This window comes from Lepidochelys olivacea, assembly GCF_965140295.1.
Source record: "Lepidochelys olivacea isolate rLepOli2 genome assembly, chromosome: 3".
In the NCBI taxonomy this organism is placed as follows: Eukaryota; Metazoa; Chordata; order Testudines; family Cheloniidae; genus Lepidochelys; species Lepidochelys olivacea.
Window position 1 is genome coordinate 14,936,487 of NC_140413.1, and position 22,665 is coordinate 14,959,151.

The 22,665-nt window shown below is 35.7% G+C and overlaps 2 protein-coding genes across 18 annotated transcripts in view; one reads left to right on the forward strand and one right to left on the reverse strand.

Annotated features, from left to right (window-relative positions):
- The window catches only part of SUPT3H (SPT3 homolog, SAGA and STAGA complex component), a 474,120-nt gene that overhangs the window by 409,095 nt on the left and 42,360 nt on the right, over positions 1-22,665 (reverse strand). The window contains exon 1 of one of the 15 annotated variants that reach the window (XM_084624556.1): positions 20,283-20,314. The exons of the other annotated variants lie outside the window; for them this stretch is intronic. The gene's annotated coding sequence lies outside the window, so the exon portion shown is untranslated. Of the gene's footprint in view, positions 1-20,282; positions 20,315-22,665 lie in introns of those variants that run through there. 15 annotated transcript variants of the gene reach the window in all.
- RUNX2 (RUNX family transcription factor 2) overlaps positions 1-22,665 on the forward strand; it is a 281,113-nt gene that overhangs the window by 838 nt on the left and 257,610 nt on the right. The gene's annotated exons all lie outside the window — the stretch shown is intronic.

Sequence of the window (22,665 nt, forward strand, 5' to 3'; positions counted from 1 at the left end):
TGCAATAGACAAATGAACTACTGACTTCACACTGCTAGTTCTCTGTATCTGAAGAAAAAGAATAAAATGTAGGACTTAGCAACCTCTCCTACATAATTGCTCTACCATTGTCTTAGATATTTTATAAACTAAGAAAATTAATTTAGTATATATGTACTAAAGTATTCAGTGCTAATCCACAGCCAGCCCCAAAATCTGTTCATTTGTTTCCACACTTTCACAGCAAAGCATGCATTACAATGCATCAGCTCTTTAAAAACAGTTTTTCTAACTACATTTGAGTCATGAATTAGCTGAGATCGTTTTCCATAAAAACTATTCATCTGTGAAAATAAAGCAAAATGTGGATGACATTCAATTTGATTTGTAGTAGCATTTTTATAACAGCTCTATATAATAGTATGTTACCAAATACCAGCTTGGATATTCAGAACTGTAAATAGGTCTTAAAATGTCTTCATGAAATCATATAATGAATTATACATGTGTATATTTACATACATGTCCATATGGAGAGTACACATACACTGTAAAGTGATACTGCTAACATCATTTTAATTTTAAACCTTCCTCCCTGATCTGTTTTTAAAATCAATATAAATAAATACATTTTAACCCTCTATTAATGACCATTAAATATAACTGAATGAGACTGAATAACTTTTTCTGATTTATATAAAATTCAGAATACAGCTGAGCTTTAGCTGAAAGAATGACAGTAAAATGCCGAACCATGTTAATATTTGATCAGTGGTCAGACATACGTGCAAGATTTTTTCACTGAAACATTTATTGAGACAGGTCAATAAAACTATCCGAATTATCTGAAAGAACACAAGAAAAGCATACGAAAACTTACAAGATTTTCTTAATGCTGTCCATCATGCTGAAACTATGTTGGGGCTGTAGCTAAACCTTTACCTCCCCTCTTCCCCCACCCCAACACTTTAAAGAACAAAAAAGATGCTAGAAATGCTTTCAGCACATACACCTAGATTAAGCTTATATTGTAACTAGCTGATGGTTGGAGTTCCCTTTACCCCTCCTACTTCACACATTTTAACTGGCACAGTCTGAACACAATCAGACATGAAGAAAGTTCATACTTAAGGACAGACTGTTTCATTTATGATATACAAAGGCATTGATACTACTAATTAGTGCTACTTCTCAGTACTAGCTGTCTGAAAGCGGTCACGCTGAGGTATACTACACATAGTACTGAAGTAAAACATGGACACAAAAAATAGACAGCATTTCTACTAAAATTGCTGTCTTCATGAAGCACAGCCAAAGTGAAGCCAGACCACATTATCCCAGTGTTTACAACAGGAAATACAGTTTACATGTATAGGGACTTTCTTTTGCTTTTACTTCCAAAAGAGATTAGGAGAAATTTTGTTGGCTAAAATTATCATAAACATGCAGTGGTGACTGCTTAATTCATCTACTTTTGGTCATTCTTTAAGCTACTGAATAGTGTTGCAACATGCTTCCAAATTCTGCACATGTATGTAAGGTTGGACAAGTAAATGTGTCCTTTGAGACAAACTACAGTGAATTTCTAAAGTAAAAGTAGACTGTCTCTTTAAATTTAATCTTAGAAAATAAGAATAGAAGCTATAAGATCCAAGTTACTCATCCATTGTTTCCAAATTAACAAAATGGTGAGGCTTTGTATCAGAATGCTTAATCCAACTATCATCTTCATTATAGTCAGGTCCTGCATTTAGTCTCCTCCCATTCTGTTCTCCAATTTATTCCTATTGGGCCTGTTAAATTTGATGAGGTTTTTCTTAAGAACTGACCTGTGAAACTAATGATGACTGGTGGTAGGGCCAGGAAAGTGGAGTGCATCACACCTCTTATCTGTTTATCAATAAAGTTTAGCAGTATCTCTGCAAATTTTTATTTCACCTGATGCAGGGGATCTTCTGTAACTTCAAAAGGCATATGTTCCTACTTAATCTAATACATTCTGAATTATCCAGAAACTGTGTTCTGGGTTCATACTACTTTTGTACAGCACAGGAACACTTAGAGCTAAATCCAAGTTTGGACTGTTCTGCCTGTGTATACTTACATTCTGAATCTTTTACATTTAAACCTATTAATTTTGAGTTTGCCAAGACAGTTATATTCTTGTACCTATGTTTAAACTAAAGCAACAATAAATTGCTGAGAATAAATTCTGCACAACAAATAAAAATCACATTGTTGAAAAACATCCGCTAGATGTGATTTACACAGGATCTTCCAGATCATGTAGTACTTCTCAAACACATACCATATCAGTTATAAATAACAGGAACCACATTCTGCACTGATGTATGTTCTGTGCATCCTCTTTGGCTTCAGTGAAGTTGCTCAGAGTGTAAATCAGACAAAAATTTGGCCAATGCTCTAATCTAACTTTTTGTAATTGACCATGGTAGATGGATGTAATAAGTGAAAATGAAACTTATCAAGCTTATAAGAAAAAGCTGTACCACTTATATACTAAATAACATGTATACTATTTTTTTAAAAAAAAACTTTCAAGAACTGATTATGAGCTGCTCTAACTACTTTGTTACAAATTTAATTTTGCATTTATATCAAAGTAGACAATTTAGAAGAGGATCCAAAATATAGAAATTCAGAAATCAGAAAGCTATACATTTCTGAGGACTAAAAGAAGAAAGCATCTATAAATTCTACTTCTAGATTTCATAATCATAAAAATATGAACTCAACCAATTTTAATAATTACTTTTGTTTGTATTAAAATATAAAACAAAGTGCTCATAATATAAAGTATAATATGAAACACAACAAATAGATGACTATTCTCATTCACATAAAGAAGAATGGATTCCCACCACTACAGCTTGTAAGCATATGAAATACATGAAATATACATGACTACACTATATTTTTAAATGCTTTGTAAGGAACAAAATATATTTATTCATTTAATTACCTCCTTTGAACTAACCACTGATCGTCTGGATTGTTCAATCAGCACTGCTGATGTAAAATTCACTAAGATAGAAATGTTCCAGTTTGTTAACAGAACACTGAATGACCTGATGGTTAAATAAACTAGGGAGGAAAAAACACCCTAACTCATTAAAGGCACTAAGATTTTATCAAGCATACAGGATTAATCTTTATTGAATAGAACCATTCACAAATCAAACCTTACTCTACTTCAATACTTTCATAGAGCGCTAATCAATTACAAACCTTTTCTAGTGATTCAAAATCCATGTGCTTTTAATTTTATACACTGGTGGTCTAAAATATAGTACTGAGGCCGAGCTAAGTCATTCTGTATTGCAACTTTGCTTTTTTCAATAAATATTCATCTAGAGGTTTTCTTAGGGAGAACTGCTCATATGAAGACTGTGGTAATATTTTTATACTGTACCTCCTTGTTGAAGCAGAAGGTTAGGGGTTACCTAAATACCTCAACTGTATATACAAAAAAAGGAAAAGGTAAGTATTCACATGAAAAATCCAAAGGGACTATATTATTTATTTTTGCATTTCCTATGATTAATGATGCACCAGTGCATACTTGAAAACTCAAGTCAAAATAGGGTAACACCTCAAATTCTTTTACAAACTGTACAAATATCAAACTTCCATGCTGTATTAACTACTCTACCAGAAATATTTAAAGACTTTATCACCCCCACATTAATAGTATAACAATAATACTGCAAGTCCTCCCAAACTGTGTGACTTCTTGGTGGTGGTCTGACTTAATATTAACCTTAAAATGTATTTAATAGTATAAAAATACCATTCTTTTTTATTTATTTTTCCTATCTGATTTGCTTTTAGAACAACATCCAGTTTAGTACTTTTTATGGCTAGTATATGTTCAAAACAGTCTAAACCAGTAATGGAGACAAACATCATTTATGCTTTCAGGTATACATGGAAAAGAAATCAATATGCAAAATATTCTTACAAAGAGGGCTGAAACTATACACTGCAGCTGGTTCCTACTTTCATGTAAAAGCTACATTATATGTGTTTAATTACCTGTCATATATTATGTAACACACCCATGTCCAATAGACTTCAGTGGAAGTTAAAGAATACAAGGCAGGGCAGAAGTAGGCCATACTGGTTGGATTACAGCAGTGCAGAGCACCCACAGTTCTCAGCCTCAGCCACCATGAAAGTCAACAGCAGCTGTGGGTGCTCAGCACCTCTGAAAATCAGGCCATATGTATGTTATACTCTATGTACCTAATAAAATTCAGCACTGTATACTGTAGGTGATGGAGTTGTCAGTTAATAAGGGTTACAATAAACTGCCACATTTAGTATTCTCTGGAGTACAAAATATTTTAATTATGGGGGGCCTCAAGATAAACAGCAAACTTAGCAAAAACGTGAAGCATTTTAGGTTTAAACCTGAAATACTGAAAGAATCAAATTTGCCCATGGTTTAATTGCAGTGTAAAAGTATTCAATTGTAATATAGAAAAAAAAAGATTTAGATTACTCAAGAGGAATAAACACCAAGCAGATTAATTTTATGTTGATAAACATATTTCAATCTCAAAAAATAAATTAAGAAACCTTACACTATCTTCAAAGGGGTTTTCCTTGTAAATTTTGCCAGGCTTAAGAGTTGACCACAAGTTTTTATCCATGGACAGCAGACATCCACAAAGTGCACCAGACATCCACCATAGTACCTCAACAAGAAACTACTGTTATCAACAAACAAATTGCATTTGGCTTATATTATTTACAACAGCATCAGTTTTCTAGTCTCTCTCTCTCTTTCAAACTCCTCTCTGCAGGCTTATGGGGAACGGAGTTTCTGGGGGGGGAGGCATGCGTCTTTTGCTCTCAGGTGTTTGTTTTTAAGTTAATAAAGTTTAAATCTAAGAGCATGTTTCCTTTCATAAACATGCTCTCCTCTACAAATAAATATAAGACTTACCACTTAATATGTTGAAAAACACACCCTAAAGAGAATATTTTAAAGATGAGCACAGGGACAAAATATCCCTTTAAACTTGAGTTACTGTATCATAAAACAGTTCAACACTTCCAATAAAAAAGTTCATTATTCATACATCTGTTTCCTGTATTTTTTTTTATTCTGCTTGTTAGCATGCAGCGTACTGATCTAGCCTTCCTCGTGTAGATATAAGTTTCCTATTTAATGTATAAACTTGTTTCCGGAGGGCGGGGGAAGGGGAGAAATATTGATTCACTGACTGCTAAAATCATTTTAAATTGGTCCAATTAAATTGCTGAGTGACTTATTCAATATTTCTTTAAAATATTCTAATTTACGAAAAATAATTGTTTTATTTTATTATTGTGAAACAGCAAGTCTAAGTAAGTTGTTATCTTTTCTTTAAATAAGCAAGTACTTTAGAAATTCAGACATTTTCACGTAACATTTACTGTATTCTCAGCAGTTTATTTCAGGAGTATTTTCTCATCTCTTTTAATAAAACAACCTTTATTATAACAGTGAAGGTTAAAACCATTATTTCCTCTGCTGTCTGGTTTTCAAGAAATGTTACATTCATTAAAGTCAGGCAGTCCCGGAATTAACAATAAGTTTTAACTTTTAACATGTTATAGCTAAAAACCCTGTGGCAAAGAACTTTTGGCAGGAAGTCAATCCAACAGGGTTTGTTACAGTATTTCTCCGATAGACAGTGATTTTTTTATTCACATACTATATTTCATTGGAATTGTTAGTTTCTGAGAATAAATTATAATTTAATATTAATTTTCTTACAGAAAAAAGTTTAAACTCAGGTATCTTATATATATTTATCCCCCCTGAATTTATCCGAACCGTAAGTGTGCCAAACCATTGTTTAACTTATCCCTTTTGGTCAGATCTTACATCTAAATCCACTTTGTGGTTTAGTAAAAGAGAAAGACAGAGGCTGCCAGTTTCATAATATTTTATTGTTCAGAACAAAAAACCTAACCCAGATCACAACGAAAATCAATGGTAACATTATCAATGTGTATGAGCATATATACTCATGTGCACACTCACAAGCGCTGTTCTTTCTGAAACTGGAGTTATTGTATAAAAGGTTATATTTTACATTTATTACCATCAGTTATTATAGCAGGTGAATTAATATTTTGCCAAATGAACATAATTAACATGATCACCACACAACAAAAGATAAAGAGGCATTTTATGAGAAAATATACAGATATATCTGTGTTTATATCTCTGTACACAAATGTATCCATTTACTTCTGATTGCTATATTTTTTTCAAAGTATCTGTATATCATTTAAATAAGGCTCAGAAAACACAGAGTTAAAAGAAACAGTATTTTTATTTGTCTGTGTGGTACTAGGAAGGGTAATATTTCTTCTGAAAAATGTAAATGTATCACTGTGTATATGCAAACATGCATGCACACATGTGCACGCATATATACAGTTGATACATTTACATTTTTAAACAGAAAGATTACTGTCTAGTACCACACAGATAAATTTAAATAATCTGATTGCTTATTTTAATTCTATAGTTTCCCATCTCTACTTCTAAATACCTGTATTTTTCTAAGCAAATATCTAATAATTTAAGTTAGCATCCAGTAACCTACCACTATAACTATACAGGGGTGGGATGTACTATCACATTCAAGTTTATTAATAGTCTGAATTTCATAACATTGTTTACAAATCTTTGCAATGCACAGATCATTCTTTTAATATATTAAAACATATTGCAATATACTTTTTTTGGGCAGGGATCTTGTCTTTGTATTCGTAAAGTGCAATGTCTACTGATAGCACAATATAAACAACAGTGGTAGTACCATAGTAAGTGATGCTTCAAGTACTTCATTTCAAAAAAATCTGGCAATACCTCTGGGAAAATGTGTACGTAAGGAAATAGATCTATATAGACCTTTTCTAATACACACTCAACAGAAAATTGCATTTCTGGATATCACGGTTGAGTTCACCTTGGCCAATTAAGAGTTAAAACTAAAGAGACACCACATTTTTTTTAAACCAAGGTTGTCTTTCCTGTATAGCTCCTGTTTATGACAAAGCGCAGTATACTATTTCCACAAGTGATGAAACAAATTCATCACACTGTATTTAGTTTTTAAGAATTCTATGATGAAACAAAGTGCTCTCTTCAGCCATTAAAATGTGATTTCCCTATATCAGTATTTTTATTAATGTCAGTATCAGCCTTATTGCAGAAAAAGCAAGAGTCAGCTTTGGCGGAGAAGAAAATAACTGTAGCTGAACAGAAGTTTAGATGTAAACCTGCTCAAAGTTAAGAGCCTGACCCACTAAAATTGTTTATTCTGAGAATAGTGAAACATGCTACATCGTGTTGATTGCATATCTATATTTTAATGGTAATTAAATACCACATTTTACTTAATTCTTAAATAGAAAACAAACAAGTCCCAGTCACTTTAGGCAATCAAAAGATTTGTACAATATAGCATGGGAAGGCTTTATTAATGAGAATTATTGAGGGCTAAAGTTATTAACTGAAGTACAAATACCCAAGTATAGAAGCAGTTTTGTAATGGGAACACTTTAATAAGTTTGCACTGTATGTGTGTTCTAATATAATCTGTGCATCTTGCTTCCCATAGGTAATGGCTACCAATATAAATTTACAACTGAATTTATCTTCTTAGTTTTTTGATCCAGAGTTTCAAAGTTTAACGCAACTGTTCTTTTAAAATGTGAAGTAACTAAGCTATAACAATGAATGGCCTATTTAAAATTGACAGGATCAGAAAACAGTGACTATTTACATAGGCAGTGTACCTTAGTATACACTAGTAAAAATGTTCTCTTTTCCCAAAAGGATTTTATGCATAAAGGGCATTCACTTCACTTCCTTTCCACCACCATCTCATCCAACTTTCTACATTCAAGACTACGTACTATATTTTTTGTTGTTATTCAGTACCCCTTCTCCATCTGCTTAAGAGGCATAAATTGAAAATCTACAGAAACATTAAAAAATTCAAAGACACAAGCTGATATTTTTACTGAAATTTTATTACAGGAAACCAACAGCATTCAAAGAAAATCCAGTCACATACAGACAATATAATAATTCACACAGTCTAGTTAATATCAAAGATTTTAATTTAGCACAAAACATGAGCCTGCGTATTTTACTCACTTAACAGACAATTTCAGACTGTAGCAAGAACAAACAGAATTTCAATGCAACAATGTGGCCACATAATACATATGCAAGATCCGGAATGATTTTTTAATTTTACAATATATTAAGAAGATTTTAAGGCCATAGATGTTATCCTATATGCTGATTAACTCAATCATGCCTTCCCTGTTATGAACTAAAATTTTCCATCTCTCTCTCTATAGATATAGACACACACACACACAAACACACACTTTTTAAAATACAAAAATCTTGTGAGAATCTTAAAAAATTCAGAATTAAACAACTTGTCTAGATAAACAAAGAAATCTTTTCTGTATGTTTAGTCCTACATAATATCTCTATAAAGATATCGTGTAGGTACAATATGCAGGACTGAAAGTAAAATAGCCTTATTTTGCTGTGCACTCCGAGGGATAATATTCATTTACTAAGTAATTTTAAGGCACATGTGTAACGCACATGTATAGAATTTACTTGATGTGACTAACTTACATATACATACACATGAAATGGAATGTTCCAATTCTGATAAAAAATATGCATAGCCAGATATGGGATAATTCCTTGACCAAATTTTCACTATTGAAAAACATCTTAAAGATAAAAATCCAGTTACTAGTAGTGTGCGCTTTTTACACTGCCCTGAGAAAAAATTTTAGAAGCATCTTAAAAGTAACTATGGGGAAAAGCAAACAGAAACTCATCTCACACTCTTAAAAAAGAAATGAGTTTGCATGTAACATATTCTTAAAGTATGAGAGCAGAAAATTTAAAATATACATAAAATCTGAGCACTAATCCCATTCACATGATCTTGAAATCATTTGATATTAATCACATCTATATTAGAAGTGTCAATAGGGTAGCAGCATAACAGATACACAGAATAAGACATAGCTCTACTTTGCAATAGTAAAATAGAGTAGCTCTGCAATGTGGAGGCTTTTAAAATGTGATATCTACCAAAATATAGTGCTGTCAAAATGCAAGACTGCCTACTGAACTACTCAGATGTACTGAAAAAACAGCATGTAATGGCTGCAGTATTTTATCAGATATGCATAAAATTAGAAGAAGTCAAATTAATTTATAATTGTTGGACACCGTAGGATTCTCATTTCTCTCAAAATGGATTTAAAAGATTCCTCTAGCATTTTGTGCTGCATTTTGTCCTTACATACCTGGTTCTTATCAATTACTGAAGTATCTTCTCCCTTCTTGTTGAAAAAGGGTCCTTTAAAACTTAGAGCACACAATACAATATTTGAGACATATATACATAAAGACTTTGAAAATACTCTTATTATTCAGTAGCTCAGAAAACCTGACTTTTTTTAGGCTGATGATATCTTCTAGAAGAAACACAGAAGTCTGCATACAGTAAGAAGCCTTTAGAGTAACCCCTTTTTGCTGTACCGTAATGATCTGATCCAGAAATTCAAGGGTACCTTAAACAACGGGCTACCTGTTCTAGCCATGCTTAGGAATGTGGCCAAATCATTTTTATTGATTTAACCTTTATAGGAATGCTACATATCCTCAGAGCAAAACATTTCTAATGCATTTATAATATGATACACCTCTGAGAAGTTATGAAAAAAATTAAGACAGATAGACTAATTCCCTCCCCATTATTATTATTTTTCTTCCAATCTATTGATCAACAAGCATTCACAAGTTAAATGCAAACTGACAAAATAATTTTTCTGGATTGGTGGGATAAAGTAAGAATTAAAATGTATTTACAAAATTAAGAACATCCAGCCTACCTTTGTTTAAGAAATAAAAACTTGTGAACTGATATAAGTTAGCCAAGATTCTAAATACTCCTTTCATACTAAAATTACACATCAATCATGTTACCTGCAAACATATCAAGTTAAATCTTTCAGAATTTACAGTCCTTATTGAACAAACTAAGCTGCATGCTAGTCATAAACAGAGGGCTTACAGAGAGAGGTTTGTATCTCTCTCAAGAACTCCAGAAGTAGCAATTCTGAACTTCCTTCAGAAGCAAACGTTAAATTTTACTTACATTTCAAAACAATAATTTCATGATATAATGGTTCATCATTAACTGATTTGGAACTCAGCTTTGAAGAGGCTATTCTTTAGTATTTATTCTCCTCTTCAATATTATGAACCACACATCTTCATTTCCAGGTATGACTTGTTTTTCAGAAAATAAAGTAAACTACTCTCACTTGCTGGAATTTTGTGTTGTTTTAAAAGTTTAACACAATAAAACAAGTGTGGAAATAGTGCCTACTACAATTATTGTCTAAGAAAGGTAAACAAAATAGTAACTTTGTTCAAATGAATGGAGAAACGTGGCCAGTAAAGTGATGCTTGTTTCAAGTAATTACTAACAGAGAGAACTGCAGGACTGCATAGTATATTCTTCCACACTGCAGAGAAGGGTATACTGAAAACATTTTAGAAGGGCACTATAATATACAACAGAGCAGCTTGTTTATCTTTTATTTCCACTAAACATTTGTTTTCTCTTTTTCCTGAAAATAACTGACTACCAAGCACTGACATGAAGCAGCTTTTCTTCTAGATACAAACACATATGCAAGATTATAAACAAAATTAAATATTTCAACAAATTTGGATAAATGTCTACAAATGTAGTACAACGTAGTTATTAAGCCTATTTTAAGACAGTGAACTCTAATGTTACTTGGAGTGACATCTGCGTATCAAAAGGAGAATTTTATAATCCTATATGCAATTGCTCTACATGTCTGCATTTTTTTTACTTTTTGGAATTAAGCATATAATTTATGTATTAGAATATATACTATTACACATGTTCCTAAACCAAAATCCATTACCTCAATACCTTCATACTTTCAAAAGACTCAGATCAGGACCTAAACTTTGTGATTTATTACTATTTCTGTAATTAGCCAAACTAAAACCCCAAATCTGATGTGCACCAATTAACTTTTGAAGAGAGCCCAATTCTGCCATCTTTGGTCATGCTATGCAGTAAGATTTCAGTGGGATTTCCTGCAGGTACTACTCACTGCAAGCAATTATGGCACAACAAGGTCAAAGTCTGCATCCCAAGCCCGTATAAAGATAGCTAATTTATCTGGTTCAGTTTTCTAATCATCAATATAGCATTCCCACCCACGCACCCACCCACCACTTTCAGTGTAAATTAGGTTGATTTCTGAGTTTCCTCACAATATATAAGATATTAGGATACATCATACAGTAAACCTACATTGTACTCCCTGAACAGTGCCATGTGTAAAGAGTGATGGTATCACTGAGATCTAGCTGTTATTTTCATGGCCATTTGTGGGAAGGTGCAGGGGTGGGGACAGACCCAAAGGCAGAACCAAATACAAGTACATAGGCATCTAGGTAGTAAGTAGAATTTTGTGAAGACTAAGTTGTGAACTAGTCCCTTTGCAGAAGAAAACCCTTCATTTGACATCTTTTCAAGAACCTCCACAATAATATATTTACTGATGGTTAGGGCTCACTGACTTTGCCAGACTAATAGACAAAGCATCCCAATATGCCATCCATGGTTTAGAAGAGGACGTACCATATTCCTTGTGGGACAGTACCTTGCTTGCATCTCAGTGTCTTGATCTAAGTTCAGTTTTGTTTTCAGCCCCTTCTCCTCCCTCTCCTTCTATAGTATAGAATACCTGTTGTCACTTTCCATATGTGGTACATTGTAAACTTGGGTGTGCTCTATCCGTAAAAGATTTACCAATACAGCTAAGTCAGTTGGGGATGCAATTTTTTACAAACACAGTTACAAAAGTATAACTGTGCTTACACTGATATAAGCTCTTTTATATATAACTACAACTGTATCCAACCTAGATTATTTTGACAGAATAACTATGCCAGCAAAACCCTCTTAGTGTAGACAGGGCCTAATCCCACAGCATTCTGCAGCCATCTTATAGTGAACCACTTAGGTTTCCAACCCCAAAAGAGGTAAGCCTCCATTAGAACTCAGAGGGTGTCTACTAGGGATTTGCCACTGAAACGGTTGCCTCCATGTTTTCATACCAAGCAGAATTTCTATAAATTACCCCAGAAATGAAAGTGTCAATAGCCTTGACTATGAAGATTTCACCCTATCAGAAAACATTTATGGGAGATACATTGGAAACCCTGAAAACTGCTAACTTAAGTTTCACTGACCAAGAACAGAAAGATGAGGACATACAAACCTCTAGATATGTGTGTTTTACTAGGGCATTTGGAAACTAATGGCCTACAGTACAAGTAGCCAAAAAAGAAAGAGGACACACTTAGTTTTCCTTCCTTTGGGGAATCTTGAACCAGCAAATTCACCTCGTATGCTTGAGATGTTACAGCACTAACTGTAATAATCCATATCTTGGGCATGTGCAATCATGGTTCCGGATGAACTAGGAAAATTATACGTCCGATGAAGTGAGCTGTAGCTCACGAAAGCTCATGCTCAAATAAATTGGCTAGTCTCTAAGGTGCCACAAGTACTCCTTTTCTTTTTGCGAATACAGACTAACACGGCTGTTACTCTGAAACCTAGGAAAATTAAGGAATTCTCAGTAGACCTGCTCCAGCCTTATGGGCATGACTATCTGTGAGCCCTTTACTAGACTTTCAGTTATTTAAAAGAAAAAAGGAGAACTTTTGTCATTAAGCAGGATTCACAACCATCCCATGAATGATGACTTCTGTTCAGACCATTGAATCCAAAGTAGGACAAAAGAAACAGGGCCAAAGAGTTAAAGCATGTGACAAAGTCAGGAGAGTTGTGTTCTATTCACTGCTCTGCCAATGACTTTGCCCAAGCCACAAACTCTGTTTCCCCAGCAATAAAATAGGGATAATACTGGTCTACCTCAGAGGATTCTGAGACAATTTACTTATGTTTGCAAAGCAATGTGAGTATTTGCTAGAAGTTCTAATGAAATATTTACTATGATGATACAGTATCCCTGTCTCAGCTTTCCAGTTGTGAGTCAGTCAGCTCAATTAACTATTATCAACGTCAACCATCAACTGCTCATGAGGGCTAGTGCACTTTGACTCACTGTCATATCCTGATGGTTTGTGTTCAGAAACTACCACAGTTTAACCACAGCCTGTTAGAAATGAAGGTAGTCAGATGCAAATTAAGAGTATACAGCTATAGGGTTACACAGGATATGATTTTTATACAGGTGTACATAACACCAAAAGATCTCACACTTGTTCTTGATATTGGGAGGAAATTCCTGGGGCTGCGGGGGAAGAGGTGTTTTTAGTGTACATTCTGAATAATCCAGATTGCCTTCCCTGGTTAATAGTTCCTCATCATTCTGACATGCTTCCAGCATTTCCTTAGGAGCTAAGACTGACTAGTTTAATGATGCCGCCACTAATCTTTTAACTGTGGAAACCATAACCTCAATGAACGCTTCCTCCTTACTGGGTCAGATATGGCTACCAGCAAAACAGTCTCCCAGTGTTGCCCCTTTTCCATATTGGTTCCTCTAAATAAGTGGTGTGACTCTGGTTTCATTTTTAACACCTCACTGCATGGAGCAGTAGATGCCAACCAATCTTCAGTTTGGCTCTCCTCCAGAAAACATTTCTAGATCCAGTAATAATTGAGTTACTATCCAGTTTCTTCTCTCTTTTGGTGAAGTTTTCAAGAAAATGTCAATCAATTTCAAGTGACCTTGGAACCCCTGTCATCCTATGTTAGCTCCAGCTTTCCTTTGAAGTTGAGGTCACGAATCATCTCCTGCTGGTTTTAAACTAGAGTCTGTTAGCCATTTTGGTCTTGCCACACACAATTTGTTGGGGAAGAGTCAACACCGCTTTTTTAAAGGGACATCAAGCCTCAGCAATCTATTAGAATTCTTTGAGGGGGGTCAACAAGGGTGATCCAGTGGATATAGAGTATTTGGACTTTTCTTAAAGCCTTTGACAAGGTCTCTCACCAAAGGCTCTTAAGCAAAGTTGGCAGTCATGGACAAGTAACTGGTTGAAAGACAGGAGACAAGTGGCAGGAATAAATGGTCTGTTTTCACAATAGAGGAAGATAAACAGCGGGGTCTCCCCAGAGATCTGTACTGGGACCAGTGCTGCTCAACATATTCATAAATGATCTAAAAAAGGGGTCACCGGTGAGATGGAAAAGTTTGCAGATGATACAAAATTACTCAAGATGTTTAAGTCCAAAGCAGACTGCCAAGAGTTCCAAAGGGATCTCACAAAACTTGGTGACTGGCAACAAAACTGCGGATGAAATTCAGTATTGATAAATGCAAAGTAATACACATTGGAAAACATAATACCAACTATGCATACAAAATGATGGGGTCTAAATTAGCTGTTAGCACTCAAGAAAGATCTTGGAGTCGTTGTGAATATTTCTCTGAAAACATCTGCTCAATGTGCAACAGCAGTCAAAAAAGCTAACAGAATGTTAGGGACCATTAGGAAAGGGATAGATAAAAAGACAAACTATCATGCCACTATATAAGGCAATGGTAAACCCACACCTTGAATACTGCATGCAATTCTGATTGCCCCATCTCCAAAAAGGTATATTAGAATTGAAAAAGGTACAGAGAAGGGCAACAAAATGATTAGGGGCATGAAAGAGCTTCCATATGAGGAGAGACTACACAGACTGACTGTTCAGCTTGAAAGAGAGACAACTAAGAGGAGGATATACAATAGATGTCTATAAAATGATGAATGGTGCGGAGAAAGTGGAAGTGTTATTTACCCCTTCCCATAATACACGAATCAGAGGTCACCCAATGAAACTAACAAGCAACAGGTTTATATAAACAAAAGGAAGTACTTCTTCACACTTCTTCTTACAGTCCACCTGTGGAACTTATTGCCAGAGGATGTGGTGACAGCTAAAAGTATAACAGGGCTCAAAAAAGAATTAGATAATTTCTTGGAGGATATGTCCATCAATGGCTATTAGCTAAAGTGGTGAAGGATGCAACCCTATACTCTGGTTGTCCCTAAACCTCTGACTGCCAGATGCTGGGACTGAACAAGAGGGGACTGATCACTCAATTTTTGTTCATTCTCTGACACATCTGGCATTGGCCACTGTTGGAAGACAGGATACTGGGCTAGATGGACCATTAGTCTGACCCACTATGGCTATTCTTATGTTGTTACTGTGACAGGAAATCATTGTTGCTTGATGTGCCCTTCAGTGGTTTCAGTCCTACCTAGAAGATAGAGTCAACTGGTGGTCCTGGGCAAGCGTAATAATAATACTTTTCACTTCTGTAGCACCTTAAATTAGAGGTACTTAGAGTACTTTGTAAACACTGATAAACTAAGCCCCACAATACCACTAGGTGCATCTTTAACTAGGGGTTTAATATGCAGCATCTCTCAAGGCTCTTATTTCCCATTCCGTTTTATGTACATATTAAAAGATTATTTCTAAACACAGGGTACATATCAGTATGCTGAGGATGCACAACTCAAGGACTTTGCAATTTGTCTCTGCTCTGGACGAATGCCTACAGGATATATGCTCAACCCAAAGAAAACAAAAAAAGTATTCCTAATGGGACAAGAGCAATGTTCTAACCTCCTTCAGATCTCTGCTTCTTGAGGGGATATATTTGAAAATAGCAAGGTTAAGAATCTCGAAACTATTTTCTACCCCCCCTGCCCCTTTTCCTTATTTTGATGCAGTATTAAATGTTTTTTTCCAGTATACAGTTTACATAGACTGCGGGTAAAATTTCCTAAAGCACCTAAGTCATGTAGACGCTTTTGAAAATTTTACCAGGTGGACTTATCCTGTCCCAGCAGTAATCTTCAACACTGTGACCACAAGACTTGATTAGAATCTTCTCTTCTCATCAGGGTTTCAACCAGCTGCTTCTCAAAGGTTAGCTGATTATTTAGAATATAACAGCATGTTTGATCACTATTTTGCATAACCATAATAACATTCAGCTGCCTATAAAGTGAGAAATTGATTTTAAGTTGCCATTGCTGTTTCTAAAGCCCCTAATACTGTACATGTCCTGGCTAGATGCAATATCTCCTCATGGAATCTCATCTTGATACATCAGTGATTCAGTGAAGTGCCCCAAGGGTTGGTCCTGGGGCCGGTTTTGTTCAATATCTTCATAAATGATCTGGAGGATGGTGTGGATTGCACTCTCAGCAAATTTGCGGATGATACTAAACTGGGAGGAGTGGTAGATACGCTGGAGGGGAGGGATAGGATACAGAAGGACCTAGACAAATTGGAGGATTGGGCCAAAAGAAATCTGATGAGGTTCAATAAGGATAAGTGCAGGGTCCTGCACTTAGGACGGAAGAACCCAATGCACAGCTACAGACTAGGGACCGAATGGCTAGGCAGCAGTTCTGCGGAAAAGGACCTAGGGGTAACAGTGGACGAGAAGCTGGATATGAGTCAGCAGTGTGCCCTTGTTGCCAAGAAGGCCAATGGCATTTTGGGATGTATAAGTAGGGGCATAGCGAGCAGATCAAGGGACGTGATCGTCCCCCTCTATTTGACATTGGTGAGGCCTCATCTGGAGTACTGTGTCCAGTTTTGGGCCCCACACTACAAGAAGGATGTGGATAAATTGGAGAGTCCAGCGAAGGGCAACAAAAATGATTAGGGGTCTGGAACACATGACTTATGAGGAGAGGCTGAGGGAGCTGGGATTGTTTAGCCTGCAAAAGAGAAGAATGAGGGGGGATTTGATAGTTGCTTTCAACTACCTGAAAGGGGGTTCCAAAGAGGATGGCTCTAGACTGTTCTCAATGGTAGCAGATGACAGAACGAGGAGTAATGGTCTCAAGTTGCAGTGGGGGAGGTTTAGATTGGATATTAGGAAAAACTTTTTCACTAAGAGGGTGGTGAAACACTGGAATGCGTTACCTGGGGAGGTGGTAGAATCTCCTTCCTTAGAGGTTTTTAAGGTCAGGCTTGACAAAGCCCTGGCTGGGATGATTTAACTGGGAATTGGTCCTGCTTCGAGCAGGGGGTTGGATTAGATGACCTTCTGGGGTCCCTTCCAACCCTGATATTCTATGATTCTATGATTCCACCATTGCATCAGAGACCAGTAAGAAAATAAGCATTGGCTGTTATTTACACAAGTGCCCCTTTCTGTAGTGCTCTGGCAGTATCAAGAGGCTTTAAGGTGGGTTTAAAGGTAATCCATTCACTGTGAGAAGCGTAAAAGGACCTTAGAGAACATGAAAAATCAGCCCCTTTGTAAGGTGCTGGCTTGTCCTAGGCCCAAGGAGGACACAATGCCACACTCAGTCTCTCTTTCCAGGTAGTTTACTTCTCAAACATAGGCAGAAACCAACACATAGTTCCTCAGCCCAACCTGGGCTATAGTTCCAACAGGATTTTCCCCTTTGCCTCTCTGTTCCAGGAATTATGGGCAGGATTCTCCCATGCTCAGTTAACTGAGCACTGCCTCCCAGAGCTCTTTCACTGGAGACCCTTTTCCCCCAGAGGACTCTGGCAGTCTACGCCAGGGAACTTCCTGCTGCTCCTGCTCCCACTACCCTGGACTCCTGGCTTCTGGCCTGTCTCCCTATTCCCAGCGAGCAGGATTTGAAAAAATCTGGATCCAAATTCATTGATATGTTTCAGTTGCTTTGCACTGTTCGAGTGATACAGAGCAGTTGAAAATTTAGATTAACTGGATGGTTAAGCCATGTTCACAGGTGCAGCTAGAATATACCAGTGAAGCTGACCCCGGGCCTTACATTAGAATTGTTTAGAGATTCTACAACCAGGGCATTGTTAGCTTTTCAAAGGCCCATTACATGTTAAGATTAATGTGGGGGGAGGGATGGGACTTGCAAGAATTTGTAGGACTTGATAGCTCAAGGGATAAATTATGGCACAGAGTTTTTCAGCTCTAAGTCACCAGTTCAAATACAGCCCAAGTCATGACATAATTCTTCCTGCTTCAAGGTGGCTAGCTTGTCCATCACAGTTTGGTGATTCAAATCTAGTTCCTAGTCCACAACTGATAATACTGAGCACTACTATCAGCCCAAAGGCCAAGGACTGAACAGGTGTGAAGACTCAACTATCTATCCCCCTTTCCAGATGCTCCCAGCAGGAGACAGTTGAGGTATATTAACAAGGCAGTATAGGAAACTGTTATTACTGCTATCCATGGTTCCTACAAAAACTTAACAGTCATGCTGCTGATGTGCCAAGACTACTGCCTACCATGCTAACCTATCTTGTTTCGTTGTTTCCTTGTACTCTCCTATCTGTCTGTAGACATCTCTTGTCTTATATTTTAATTGTAAGTTCTTTGGGACAGGGACCATCTTTTATTCTGTGTTTGTTCAGCTCCTATTACAATGGGTCATGGTCCCCGATTGTGGCTCCTAAGTGCTACAGCAATATCTGTTCCTTATCTGTTCTTTGGAAAAAATACAATACTTGGACTGTGACTATGGTACCAAAATAAGCATACATAACATGTAAAGGGTGTTCCAGACTGCAGAAATACTTTTATTACGCACAGTGAGGCACCAACTTTAGGTACATATACAAAAACAGTTTCAGCAGTCAAAGCAAAAAGTATTTACTGTAAAACATAAGACGACTCAACTTTAGGGTTTTAAAATGTATATAAAAAAATGACTCATGGCCCATCTTCAGTCCTAGAACCATTTTTCCATTGGTCTTGTTTTGTATTTTTTAAGTTAAAATCCACCAATAAATATTTTTCGCAGCTCTGGTTGTAATAAATGGAGTGCTTTGTGAACTTTTTAACCCCAAGAGGACTATCTGCACTTCTGATTCACAACAAAGTAGTCCCAGTATCTCAAAGTTTTCCTTTACAACAGCCAAAGGAACTATAAGTCTTTCATCCAGCACACGTACTCAGAAAAGCCATGGATATTTTCCCTTGCATAGTTTTATAAGAGTAGCAAGTGTTCTTGATACCTGTCAGTTCACATTTATATAAAAAGACTACCTAAGGAGAAACAAGAGATATATGGCAATGCATTTGGTGTTAGTAGGTATGATATTTTCTGTAAATTAAAATCAAAAGAAAAGAACAAGTCTGATAGCACTCCGATATCTTAATTTAGCTGCGAATCAGAGACTTATAGAAATCTATAGCCAGCAGAGTTAAGGAAAATAAGGAGGATTTTTAAAAACAAAACAGAATGCTAATAATGGTATTAATCCATTACTGGAATGGAAAGGGTAGAAATTATCTATACTGCAGAAAAGGCAGAAATGTTTGATGGATATTTGATGTTCTGTATTTGGAGAAACAAACACAGATGCTATAGCTATATCTTTCCATTTCACTAGTATCTCAGGGGAATGTTAAACAGTAGCTACTAAAATTGGACATTTTAAAATCAGCAGGTCTGGATAACTTGCATTCAGGACTTTTAAAAGAGCTGGCTGATGAGTTTGCTGGATCATTAATAGAGATTTTCAACAAGTTTTGTAACATATACTTTCTAGATGATTGAAAGAAAGCTAATGTTGTGCCAATATTTAAAAAGGGTAAATGGGATGACCAGGTAATTATAGTCCTGTCACTCTGGCATCAATCCCAGGCAAGATGAAGCAACTGAAACAGGATTAGATTAATAAAAAATTAAAGGACAGTAATATAAGTAATGCCAATCAACATGACTATACTGAGATAAGTCAAACTAACTTGATTTTTTATGAGATTACAAATTTGGCTGAAAAAGGAAATATACTTGGTCTTCTGTAAGGTATTTGACTTTGTACCACAAGATATTTTTGATTAAAAAAATAAAAAGATATAAAATTAACATGACACATTAAATGGATTAAAAGATGACTAACTGAGAAGTCTCAAAATATAACTGTAAATGGGGAATCATCACTGAATGAATGTGTTCCTAGTAGTGACCTGGATGAAAACATAAAATCATAACTGAAATTTTGCAAAAATTGGGGGAGAGGTAAATAATGAACATATTGATCACTGATACTGAGCGATCTGGATTGCCTGGTAGCTGGGCAGAAGCAAACAATATGGGTTTAGATAAAGCTAAATATAAATGTATATAACTAGGAAGAAAGAATGTAGACTATACTTACAGGTTGGGGGACTCTATCCTGGGAAGCAGTGACTGAAAAAGATTTGGTAGAGAGGTGGATAATCAGCTGAACATGATCTTCCAGTATGACACCGTAGCCAAAAGGCCCAGTGCAGGCCTTTGAAGCATAAACAGGGGAATCTCACGTAGGAGTAGAGAGGTATTTGGCACTGGTTCAACTGCTGCTGGAATACTGTGTCCCGATCTGGTGTCCACAATTCAAAAAGAATGTTGATAAATTTGATAGGATTCATGAAAAGAATTATTAAATGATTATAAGACATGCATTATAGTGACAGACTCAAAGAGCTCAATGTATTTAGCTTAAATGGAAGATTAATGGGTGACTTGATTAAAATTAGGGCTGTCAAGAAATTTAAAAAAGTAATCGTGATTAATTGTATTGTTAAACAATAAGAAATACGATTTATTTAAATATTTTGGATGTTTTCTACATTTTCAAACATATTGATTTCAATTACAACACAGAATACAAAGTGTACAGTGGTCACTTTATATTTTTGATTACAAATATTTGCACTGTAAAAAACAAAAGAAATAGTATTTTTCAATTCACCAAATACAGTAATGCAATCGCTTTATCATGGAAGTTGAACTTACAAATGTAGAATTCTGTACAAAAAAAGCTGCATTAAAAATAAAACAGTGTAAAACTTTAGAACCTACAAGTCCACTCAGTCCTACTTGTTGTTCTGCCAATCACTCAGACAAACAAGTTTGGTTAAGATTTTCAGGGGATAATGCTGCCCACTTCTTGTTTACATCACCTAAAAGCGAGAACAGACATTTGCATGGCACTGTTTTGGACAGCATTAGGAGATATTTATATGCCAGATGCACTGAAGATTGATATGTCCCTTCATGCTTCAAACACCATTCCAGAGGACATGTGCGCATTCTGATGGCAGGTTCTGCTTGATAACAATGCGAAGCAGAGCGGTCCGATGCATGTTCATTTTCATCATCTGAGTCAAGATGCCACCAGCAGAAGGTTGATTTTCTTTTTTGGTGGTCGAGATTCTGCAGTTTCCGCATCGGACTGTTGCTCTTTTAAGATTTCTGAATGCATGCTCCACACCACATCCCTCTCAGATTTTGGATTGCACTTCAGATTCTTAAACCTTGAGTTGAGTGCTGTAGCTATTTTTAGAAATCTCACATTGGTACCTTCTTTGCGTTTTGTCAAATCTGCTGCAAAAGTGTTCTTAAAATGAACATGTGCTGGGTCATCATCTGAGACTGCTATAAAATGAAATATATGGCAGAATGCGGGTAAAAACAGAGTAGGAGACATAAAATTCTCCCTGAAGGGGTTCAGTCACGAATGTAATTAACGCATTTTTTTTTTTAAACAAGCATCATCAGGATGGAAGCATGTCCTCTGGAATGGTGGCCAAAGCCTGAAGGGGCATACAAATGTTTAGCATATCTGGCACATAAATACCTTGCAACACCAGCTACAAAAGTGCCATGCGAACGCCTGTTTTCACTTCCAGCTGATGTAAATAAGAAGCAGGTAGCAGTATCTCCTGTAAATGTAAACAAGCTTGTTTGTCTTAGCGATTGGATGAACAAGAAGTAGGACTGAGTGGACTTGTAGTCTCTAAAGTTTTACGTCGTTTTGTTTGAGTGCAGTTATGTAACAATAAAAAAACCCTATGTTTGTAAGTTACACTTTCACAATAGCAAAATTGCACGACAGTACTTACTTGTATAAGGTGAATTGAAAAACACAATTTCTTTTATTTTTACAGTGCAATATTTGTAATGAAAAATAATAATATAAAGTGAGCACTGTATACTTTGTATTCTGTGTTGTAACAGAAATCAATATATTTGAAAATGTAGAAAAACATGCAAAAAATGTAATTAATTTAAATTGGTATTCTATTATGTAACAGTATGATTAATCATGATTAATTTTTTTGAGTTAATTGAGAGAGTTAATGGCAAGTAATTGACAGCCCTAATTAAAATAAATATCTAAGAACAAATATTTAATAATGGGCTCTTCAATCCATCAGAGAAATGTAGAACATGAGCCAATGTCTGGAAGTTGAAGCTAGACAAATTCAGATCAGAAATAAAGGTATAAATTTTGACTAGTGAGGGTAATTAACCACTGGAACAACTCATCAAGGATTGTGTTGGATTTTCTATCACTGACAATTTTTAAATCAAGACTTGGATGTTTTTCTAAAAGATATATTCCAGGAAATATTTTGGGAAAGTTCTATGTACGACGTTATAATACAGGAGATCAGACTAGATGATCACTGTGGTCCCTTCTGGCCCTGGAATCTATGAAACCTACTTACAGCTATATGTACGAGACAAGAATCTGAAATAAAGTAAAAATGAAC